Genomic DNA, 11801 nt, shown 5'->3' with positions numbered 1-11801 from the left:
TGATCACATCATGGAGTTCTCGAGTGACGTCACTCAGCACACATTTGATGTCATAGACATTGTGACATCACAATTGCTTGAGTGGCCATCACTGATGACATCATCCGATATGCGACAAAAATGTAGGACAAAAATTGCAGACAAACAAATGAACAGAACCCACTTATTCCCATATGATGAATGAATATGAATGATGATGATGCATAATGCATAATGCTCCATCACATTTTGGATTGACTGAAGGCCACATACATCACCATGCTGAATATACCCTCTTATGGTTGTAATGATAATGATTGCATATAGTGTCTAAAGTGATAATCTGTGAGATTGCAGTTCTTCTCATTTTACTGATCAGCATCATTGCTATGGCATCTCTGAATTGCACTTCCTAGAGATCACATGTCAATCAAAACGGTGTGGCCGGAGCTTGGATTTTCTGTTGAAGTTTGAGTGTCTGTAGATGGCACTCTTTTCTTTGTTCAGCCATGGTGGCTTTCACTGCTCATGCTAACTACCCACTTATTTTATTTATTCCAAACAAACTGACAGCAACGTAAAATGTAAAAGGAGGACTTTTTCCCAGGAAAGTTCTACTGTACCCATTCACGTACCAGATGCCAGCTGTTAAGAACGAAAATAATTGAAAGGATTTTAAGAACTGGGTACCAGTAGATTAACTATTGCTTTATCCATCTGTAATAAGTCTTTTATTTGTCATTTGTACATAGAGAAACATACAGCACAAACACAACTAAGCGCTTATTCTGCAGTCCCACTGTAGCCTACTGATCTCTGAAGCCAGACTATGTTCAGTCCCCTCCCCTCCACAGAGAGGTCAGAGTGCAAGTTCAGCTGGACCTGCTAGAATGATCACTTTACCACAGTTTCAAACTGCTGGAGTTGTCTCTCTTGTGTCCGTGCCGGTTGCCTCCAGAGAGCACAGCCTGACTGGTTTTGACTCGGAGCGGCTCTGCAGACGGTGGGAACATTGTGGAGATTCCATGGCCTACTGGTACACTGGCATTCCTCGCCCGGCCGGCCCCGATGCCAACTGGCTAACGGCGTGATTGGCATGTCGCCTAGAGCTCTGGACGCATCAACTGTCGCCATGGGGACCGTTTGGCCAGGACAGTGGCACAGTATGGCAGATTACCCAGAATCTTTAGCCTCATACTGTGATTTACCTAACGAGCCCTCGTTTGGCATGTGAGTCTTGTAGCTCGGCTGTCACAGAATTATAGAGTTAATTCCATAGGGCTTCTCTTGCATCAGTTCCAGACACCTGTTTGGTCCAGATTAGGTTAGGTTACACCGTGTATTTGAGACTCATTGAGCTGGTTTCCCGGACAAGATTACCCCCCCCCTTACCCTACCGGATTTCCCCCTTGTTTTTGCCAATTCCCTGGTAGGGTGTCCCAGTCGTTGCTTCACCCTCCCTGCCAATCTGAGGAGAGTTGTAGACTAGCACATGCCAACTCCAATACATGTGCAGCCGCCAGCTGCTTCTTTCACCTGACACCAAGGAGTTTCACCGGCAGGATGTAGCACATGGGAGAATCACACGCTACCCCCCCCCCCCCCCAGTTCTCCTCCTCCTCCAAACAGGCCCCCCGACCGACCAGACGAGGCACTAGTGAAGCGACCAGGACACATACCCTTAATCCGGCTTCCCACCCACAGACAGGGCCAATTGTGCCTGGCTCAAACCTGCGACCCTCGTGTTGGTAGGCAGGGACTTAGATTACATTACATCATTTAGCAGATGCGTTTATCCAAATATCACATTTTGTCAACAGCAGAGAAATCAACTATGCAACACAGTGTATGACCGCTAAGGCTTTTTGAACGAATAGAGTAGCACTTGTAGAAAGTAGTTTGAGAAGGAATAAGTAACATTAGTTGGATTTTTTTATTTTTTTTAAGAGGGAGAAAGATGTTCAAGAAGGGCCATGGTGTAGCTTGACCAAAGGGGGCTCTCACACTACCCGGACGCCCTGGGCCTTATATTTCTGTGCATTTCTCCATGCTAATTAGTCCAATCACAAGTCACATTCTTAGTGAAAGTATAAGCTAATTTTCTGACAAGTGGATGAGACTACAGTACAAGATGAAGTACCGGTAGTCTAATCTGTCAATCACTTTCATTCTCTGTAGATAGAATGAAGAGAGAAGAGAAGACTTGGGGGTAGGAGAGGTTATGGCTTTGTGCCACACCTGTGCACGTGAGGGGTTTCCCAGGATAGATCTGCTAAGGGGATTACTGGGCGTAGGGCAGGGAAGGATGGCTGTTCCATGTGAGACATGCAAGGAATTGAGGATTAGACCGAAATAATTGCTCAAGACAGGCAGCAAACGCCAACGGTAGAGGTGAAAGGAGACAAAAGCCACCACAGCTCAGACAGTTGGGTCCAGAAGAACAGCCGCCCTCTGAAAAGTGAAAGGTTTGGGGAGAAGATGTCTAAGGACAAGCTGGAGAGCCTGGTGAAGCGCATGGAGGAGACACTTTCGGAGATGGAGCAGCTGAAGCTGCACTGCGGGAAGCAGAGCGAAGAGCTGAGCCAGCTGGTGGTGGAGCTGCGGAGAGAGAACCAAGAGCTTGTGGAGAAATACAACCAGCTCGCCGTGGAGATGAAGGAAGCCAAGGAGATTATAGAGCAGCTACAGGACACAAAGTATGCCTTTGAAGCTAAAGAGCGACAGGCCCAGAAGCTCATTCGGCACCTCTGAAGCTCCAGAGAAGAGGAGAGGGTGGAAGCAGTGCTGGCGGTATAGGTGGATGTAACCTGGGTTTGCTGGAAGCAGAATGCTAGGAGAAGGACTGGACACGGTGGTTGGAAAAAACTGCTATGGAAGAATTTAAAGGACCGGGCGGGCATGAAGGCTAAACTGGGCACATCTGTTTTCCTAAAATGTATAGACAAAGTATAGAAGGTGTATTTTTATGTCAGAGTGAGCGTAAGCGTACATTTTAGGGCAGGAGGGGATGGATGTAAAGCTAATTTGAATGTTAACTTAAATCCTGTGGGTTAGTGCTCCTTTTAAAGCCATGGGTACACATAATGACCAGGAATCCAAAGTGGAGGTTTCAAAGAAATGTGGATGTGGAAAATGTGGAATTTGCTTGAAAAGGGGTTTTTCAAAGTGGCCGTAGTTTACACATAGACCATTGTGCCCATTAGTTTTCTATAATTAAAACAACAAACAACATGCCTGGCAGCTAGGTCACACTGCCCTTATAAACATTTTATTTGACGACACCCTTTGGGTATTATCTTTACTTAACGTTGCTGAGTGGGTGAAGAAGTGGGTGGTCACCTATTTTTAGCTTTGAAGAATCAAAGTGCTAAAAATGTCTGATTATCCCTTTGACCTTTGAGATGGAAGACTTGAAGGACTCTATTCTGGATCATGGCTCAAAGACATGTATCGTCCCTGTCAAAATAAACCCTTTAAAGTATTGTCAATGTGGGATGTTTAACTGGGTAAATTCTGTAAATCTTCTGCAGATTTCCTGATAGCAGAAAGCAAGAGTGACAAGGTATTCATTCAGCTTTGCTGGCCGTGAAGTGCAAATCACAACAAATGGGAAAACATGACAACAAATCAAAAAACAATGACAAATAAAACACTATCAAAGGTTGAGCTGGGTACCTTGTCATGTACCATGTACCTTGTCATGTATTCTGCTTTGTGATTATGGTTGCTGTTTTGCCATTGTGATTTCCAATTTGTTTTTTGTTCATTTGATTTGCGATTTGTTGTCATCTTTTGTTATTGTCATTTTGTATGTTGTTGTGTTTTCCTAGGTCATTGTTTTTTTTTTTTTTTCTTATTTGTCATTGTGTTTTTTGATTTGTTGTTTTCCTATTTGCTGTTGTGATTTGCGCTTCATAGTCACCGTAAAGAACAGATTGAGATAGGAAACCCTAAGGGCTAATGAACACCGCCTCCGGAACAGATGCGGTACAGCTCCGGTACGGCTGCAAACAGACCTACACTCATGTAATCTGTCAGATGTATGCAGGATCCGACAAAAATAGAACAGGTGCGTCATTTTTCCGTACCACATGTATCGCCCATCAATTAACATGGGCGAGAGTCGATCCATCAGTTTTGCCGGATCCGCAACGCAGCCGTAACACAGCTGGTGTACATTGCCTGTAACACTCCGCTGATTTTCAACCAGCTTTGTATTATTACAACATCAATTCAGTAGTACATCAGAAAACTAAACAGTTTTGCAGTCATTCATTTAGTTTGACCGTTATTGAGAGTTGATCTGAGTTAAATTGTGGACCAGTGATGTCATTCATGCACAAATGACATCACCGGTCCACACTTTAACTCAAATCAACTCTCAATAACTGTCAATATATATAAATGAATTCCTGCTAAACTGTTTTATTTTTTTTGATATATTGTACCACAGTACTCATGTTGTGATGGTACAAAGCTGGTTGAAAATTGGCGGAGTATTCCTTTAACCTTTTCCACTTGACTTGCTGACCTGATTGATTCATGCTGGAGGTGTTCTGCATCATCAAAAACTCTGGAATTTTCCAAGACAGGTGTGATGTAACTATTCTGCAGAAACCTATAGCCTGGATTTTAGGGGAAAGGGTGCGAGAGCAGGAATTCCAGCAGGATTATGATCAGAGATATTTTACTGAATCAAGCCCATAACACTGATCAGATCCAACAGTAAGTTCTGGTGATGTGCCAGACCCACTTACACGCACACACACACACACACACACACACACACACACACACACACACACACACACACAAGCTCTCGACACTGATCAGAACTATGTCCACATACACCGGAGGCCTAGACCTAGTTTACAGCATTACACCCAATTATTTCCAACCTCACTTCATTTTCAACAATAAGGTAATGAGACGGTTGACCCAAATGGTTGAAATCGCTTGCTCAGCAGGTCAGAAACTGAACTGTACCAGCAGTCATGGGCAAAAGAGATGGCTGACCCTGCTGGCTCTATACACACGTGAATGCCATTGTCATCTGTTAAAGGACTAGTTCACTCCAAAATGAAAATCCAATCATTATCTACTCACCCCAATGTCAGTCGTAACTCCATTGAAGTGCATAGGACCACCAGGCACACAGTGAGTTATCCTCAATGGTCCCATCTCCCAAACTGTTAAAGTTAATGGAGACATCTTTTCTTTTTTTTTACCTCTCCAAAAATAGCATAACATGTCCATCAAATTTCTCCAAGCAGCATAATCTGTGTTTTGTAGCCAAATAATTACTGTGGGTTGAAAACTTGCTTGATTATCTCCTAAATTTCTCCTGAATTATCTCCTAAATTTGGTCACATGTGCACCCTACAGCGCAAAATATATATGAGGTAAGGTAAATATTCCACTTTTGGACATACAGTGCAACCATTTAGCTACAAAACAATTGAATTGTGCTGCACAAGCTGTTTGGAGAAATTTTATGGACGCTTTATGCATTTTTGAGCTGTAAAAAGATAATAACTAGTTTGGGAGAAAGCTAAAATACAACTATCGCGTGTCAAAAAAGAAGAAAGGTCCAAGGCACGTACTCGTCTGGCAAAAAGTTTAAAAGCCTTTATTCAGATAGTCAAATAAAAAAATGTGCATGTTAAAATAGAGCTGGGATGCAACCCACGCATATAGCGGAACAACGCTGTTTGTGCCACTACACGAGGGTTACCTTCTAATGGGTGGCCTTCTAGTGGGCGGCCTGTTTGTGCGTCACGCCTGAGTTGGATGTAGCTGGGATACAACCTACGTGTACCAGCACAAACAGGTTAGAAGGCCGCTACAAGCGGTTTGTGCCGCTACAAACATCCTTCTAAAGATTTAGTTATGCTTTCCATGGACGGTCGCACGGAAATGAGAGACATGGAATCGTGACGAGACAACGTTCAGAGTTTATCTCTGCGGTTTTTCCTCGTTGATTAACTGTTATTTTGAAAAACCTCAATTGTGTCTTCATATCCGCGGCCGCATAGTTAGAAAATTTGGGATTTGCACGGCCAGGCGAAAACCTGCTGCACGGGACCCCCGCAAAGGGGAGTGTCTGCTGGTGTGACGTCACTTGGCCGCACGGACCCTTGCGACCCTTGCGGATACGTCAAGCATAAAACCAGCTTTGTGCCACTGCGCGTGGGTTCTGGGTTGTATCCCAGCTCAATTTTAGCATGCACAAGCTTTGTCTATGTTCTTAAGACTTTCACCATTGATAGAATAAAGGCTTTTAAACTTTTTGCCAGAAGAGTACCTTGGACCTTTCTTCTTTTTTGAACTTTTTGAACTTTTGTGTTCCCTACCAAAGAGCACCTTCATCCCACCTGTTTGAACCTCCGAGCACTCTTTTTCTTTCTGAAGACAACTACCGGTTTGTTTGGTGGTTCTACAAACTTCAATGGAGTTTCGACAATGGGGTGAATAAATAATGAGTGAACTTACATTTTGGGATAAAGTCTCAACTTTTTATTGGGGCTTTTTGGCAGGTTGTGCAACTTCTCTGAAATGCTGTAAGTTCAACATTTCTAGTGATTTCTGTGAGGACCCATCAGCCTTTACGCTGACTGACACTCAGCATGTGTTCCCAAACAAGGCAAATGATCTTTCATTTTAACTCTCTGGTTTGTGTGGACTGTGGTGCTATGCGTAGCGTTAAAACTCTTTTTTTCTGGCTTGTTTACTGCGAAGAAAGTCTTGGGGCCACCATGGCTGCTTCACACACCCCTTCTGAATGAATAGCAGTCATAAATGTAAACGGTAGAAAGTTAGTGCAAGAGTAGGCTACAGATTACACCCAATGCATATTTTTACATAATGTCAGTCTCTCCACAATTGCAGTTTTTTCCCCGTGGTGTTTCTTCTCAGAGGGGAGTACAAGTTGGGATCACTGTGTTCTGAAAAACCTCACCTCCAAAAGAGAGGGGAGGGGAGCACTTTTTTGGAAACATAGATGGCAGCTCCTTAAACATAGCTTTGGTGGTGGCTCTGGCGGTTTCCTCTTAAAACTCCAAAATAATCACTTGTCTGTCGTATTCAAGTGACATATTGTGCATGGGAGTGTATAGACTTATATAGAGCAAGATTCTCTAAAGACCCTCTGTGTCATTCTTGGTTGCTTTCTTCACTGTAAAATAATATCACATGAATGAGTGATCAGCCTCTGCTAAATGATGTAGCAGCCTAATGTAATAGGGATAGGGGTGTGGTATAGGGGTGTGGTCACATTGGTCACGTGACCACACATTTTGAAGAGTCGTCCATTTTACTCACCCTGATGGAGAGATGCCCTTGGAATTAATGGTCAGCACATTTAAGTTCACCCCCCCCCCCCCTTTTTCCCCTTTTTTGCCATTCAATGTGATTTTCTTTAATGTTCAAGGAGTCATGATTCTTGTGTGTGAACAATTACAGACAAGTTTGAAAAGAAATCTCACTCAGCTCTAAACTGCTGGATGATGCTTTTTTTAACGGTTTAGAGGTGGGGTAATTTCAGACAAAAGGCCTGGGGGAAGTTGAGCCAGTGCCTCAATTCGCCCCCATGATCATTATCAAAGTATTATTTTACTATAATCCTATATTGCATTCTTACATTTTATCACAAAAATGATGTGACATTTTGAATATTAGACAAAAAAAACATCATGCCACTAGCCTGGTTAAAACCATCCAGATCAGAGAACTCACATTCTGTTTTAGTTCTGTGGATTCACAAAACTAAACAATGTGATTTCACAGATCCGGATGGTTCTAAGCAGGCATATCATGCCACGCCTCTCCCAAGCTCAACTTACCCCTCATCGGGGCAAGTTGAGCCAAGAGACCACTTTTGTATGGATTTAATCTTTTGAACTTGATCTTAAATAAAACCTTTATTTGTCTTGCATATAGCATTATGATAAACAATCAATGGCACAATTCACTGCCATATGGCTCAATTTAACCTCTCCCTCATCAGGGGCAAGTTTAGCCAAGAGACCACTTTTTGGGGGTGGGGTCATATTTTGAAAACGGTTTATTTTAGATAGGCTACTATGCACCACATCCTGAAATATATAATAGGCTACATGTTAAAGACGCCTTTCAGCAAAAACGTACTCAACCCAACTCACCCCACTCTCTCCTAATGCAACTGCAGGGACTAATTCGATTGCCCTTTGTGGCTTCCTCAATATGATTATTGTTATTTTCAATTCAGTAGCAGCTACTGACATAGCCTATAGCCTACAATCCAGAGTCCTGACAAAATAATGTAACATTTGGGACCTATTTTCAGCTAAAAATTACAACACTGTCTTTGCATTAGGCCACATGAAGGCCAAAAACTTTCATGCGGGATGACTTTGGATGTTTACCCTGGCATTACATGGATACTCGATACCCAGAGCGCACAAATGGGGGCGCATGATAATGATGCGTTGGTTAGAGCCAAGTGGGAATAAACCTTTCAGAGACCAATTGCATATGCTTATAGTGACCTTACAACAAACGAACACGTTGATTAGCTGTTATTTTTACGGGCCGAAATTACAGTCTGTGCGTAAAAGAGCCCCTTTTCTGCCATCAGGGGACTGTAATTGGTCTGGATGCGCACTGATTATAAGCCAAGTGATGACGCCGCAAAAGACGTTTCACCAACTGGACTTCTCGTCGATTTCCTGTTGGAAACGAAACGCGGGAGAGAGAGAGGGAGTGTGTGTGTGTGTGTGTGTGTGTGTGTGTGTGTGTGTGTGTGTGTGTGTGTGTGTGTGTGTGTGTGTGTGTGTGTGTGAGTGTGTGAGAGAGAGAGAGAGAGAGAGAGAGAGAGAGAGAGAGAGAGAGAGAGAGAGAGAGAGAGAGAGAGAGAGAGAAAGGGGTCCAGATAACCTCCTCATATAGCCGGGACAGCCAGCTCTCTTCAGACGCATCTCCAAGTCAAGCCTCCGAACAGAAACCAGCTGCGCCCCGGTCCTATCCACCTGGGCTTTGGGACTTCCGAGTCACATTTAAACACACGGAACGCGGTGAGTAATAATTTTTGATAATGTTATTGCAGAGGAGATTTGAAGCCAACGTTTGGCAGGCAGGTATTGGAAGGAGCTCTTCCCCACTCTTTCGGATTGAGCTTTTCAGCGAAAACTTTATAAAAAATGACATGCTATGATGAGTCAATTGCACAGATTTTCATCCATTGCTTACCGTAAATGTTTCAGATCAATTTGCTGTGATGGAAGTCCTTTTAAATGTTAACATATTCTACCATTTCACATCCTTACGCAAAACAACAATAAATATCACATAAATATGATAGAGATGGAAGATTAAAAATCAGAAAGTACAATAAGTCACTGTAACCCAGCGAGCATTTTTCGGTTGAAAAGACGTTTAAAAAACGTTTAGGGTCAACGTTGAAAAAACGTGCAAGGAAGGTTTGAAAGTGAAAGTTTTTTCACCCACTATTTGCAGACGTTTATTGAACGTTCAGATTTAGACCATATTTCACCAGCATCTTAAATTAAAAATTCGTGAGCGCACACGGGATTCGAACCCCGATCTCCCACGTGCAAGCCACCGCACTCTGCGTCGTGAGCTATAGATTTTCTTAAACTACACAGAGAGCCCGGCATATATATACTCTATCTCGCACACAACTTAGACTACACACAATTGTCAATGATTGGGAGGACAAGTTATTTTATGTGATGCGTACGAGACTATCATATTATGTAACAGACTAAAATTATGTTGTGTGTGTGTGCATCTGTAGTCTGTGGCTGTATGGCTTCAGAGGTTAACAGAGAGTTAACTTTAACACGAGAGACTCAGGGGGTACACAGAGCCTCGTATACAGTGTGCCCAGAGCACCTCGTTCCGCACTTGGTGCAGACCGGTGCAGACTTGCTTTGGTCTAGTCAGTCACAGCTAGTATAGCTGCGCATGCGCGTTGCTGCAGGAACTGAATTCATTATTTTATAGTATTGCGCTAAACTATTAACCATAGTTGTGTCCTGGAAGCTTTTTGCTGGCACCACATAGCCTATATAGTCCCATATTTATGATATTCCATGTGACATAAAATGCGTTGAAATGTAGTTTTCATGTAGACGAGATTTCAACTCTCAGTTACACAATAAAATGGACAAATGCCAATTCACACACTATCAATATTGTCTCTATTCCAAACTACAACAAATGTTTTAACAATATGATGAACCAAATTGTGTTTTTTTACACGTTGACGTTGTAACCGCATTTTAGCCGGTTGAAAAGAGGGTGAAATTAGGTCTTAGACGTTCAAACCCAATATCACCCAGATTTAAACTAAAAATCAACGTTGAAAAAACGTTTTGTGCTCGCTGGGAAAGTGTAAACTCACGGAGTACCACAGAGTAACACACACTATACGAATAATATGGGAATATTATAGGCATACCTGAGATAGAAAAAAATAAATACCATCTAACTATCACAGACTGTATACAGATATTTTTGACGATTTGATGCCCCCTTTCCATTGATCATTTTTGTCACATCAAGTAATAGTTGAACTGACCAGGTCTCTGGTGTGGTGTCTGACCACTAGACAATAAGCTTCCTGCCCATAGGTGGTTTTAGACCCTTTTTGGGCCCCCCCCCCCCAAAAATCATCTGAGCCCACCCAAAAAATGCTAGACATCCAGATGAATCCGTAGGTACCAGCCATGTTATAGCTCCAAATTCTGCAAACTTTTTGACAAATGTAAATGGGCATGACTACTCAGTTGGGTCCCCTCTCACATCAAGATATCTGAATGAAATTGGGCTAATTAGAACCACATGAGTCTTAGCTTTACAGCCATGTCTGACCTGTCAGCTACATAGGTATGAGCTCCAGTGTCCAAAAGACAGTGTTCTGCATGCAGTGAAAATGTTATGCTTGCCTTTTTTGTTTCCCTATTTCTGCACACTGTGGTGCCAAAACAGTCATGGAATTGTATAATTTGTGTATGGCTACAAAGCTGAGACTCCTGTGATTCCAAAGAGCCCAATCACATTAATGTGTAATGCAATATGGCATCATAGTAACCATTTCTAAATGTGATGATACAATTTTTTACCTACTGTATAAAATGACCTATTGTGAGCTCTAGGATAATCACATCCTGAACATCATTCCAAACAAAGTTAGGAAATCCCCCCTTTGTTATTTTATTATTTTACTTTTGTTTATGCCTACAAAGTTTGTGTTCTCCCCTAAGTGCTTTTGGTATAGATGGGCCACCATTGTATTTAAGCAAGCAGTATTCTACATACCATTCTACCTGTATGCAGAATATATATAGCGAGAATATTTTTTTTATCATCATTGTAAAGCAACATAACAGTAAAGAGGATATTAATGTGATGTGTGTAGTTCTTCAGAGATCTAGCATCTTCATTTTGCTCTCAAAGTGCACCAGATTGATTCATTTTCACTTTAAAATGTACAAAATTTTCTCCTGGGCGGGCATGCCCCCCGGACCCCCCTAGGGGCTCTGTGGTCCGTCAGAGATATTCTGATTGGGGGCTGAGCCCCCCAAAGGTTCTAATCCTAAAACTGCCCCTGTTCCTGCCTACACTCATTTATTTCCACAAATAGCCCAATTGTTAATGCTGTTAGATAAATGCCTTTAACAGCCTCCAGTTGGGTAGGCAGCGAGTGATGACTTGACATGCAACTTTTGTGTTGAGATTCAAGAGGAACATTGAACTGATCAGATAACAAAGCAAATTGATCAGCCTTTCAGTGTGTGTGTGTGTGTGTGTGTGTGTGTGTG

The 11801-nt window shown here is 42.5% G+C and overlaps 1 protein-coding gene across 1 annotated transcript in view; it reads left to right on the top strand.

Moving 5' to 3' along the window:
* The first annotated feature begins 8901 nt into the window (after positions 1 to 8901).
* paplna (papilin a, proteoglycan-like sulfated glycoprotein) overlaps positions 8902 to 11801 on the top strand; it is a 37033-nt gene continuing 34133 nt past the window's right edge. Inside the window, exon 1 of the mRNA XM_083633622.1 lies at positions 8902 to 9029. The gene's annotated coding sequence lies outside the window, so the exon portion shown is untranslated. The remainder of the gene's footprint in view (positions 9030 to 11801) is intronic.

The sequence above is a fragment of the Poromitra crassiceps genome, assembly GCF_964638095.1.
Source record: "Poromitra crassiceps genome assembly, chromosome: 3".
Lineage (NCBI taxonomy): Eukaryota > Metazoa > Chordata > Actinopteri > Beryciformes > Melamphaidae > Poromitra > Poromitra crassiceps.
This window is presented reverse-complemented; position numbering and strand designations above follow the sequence as displayed.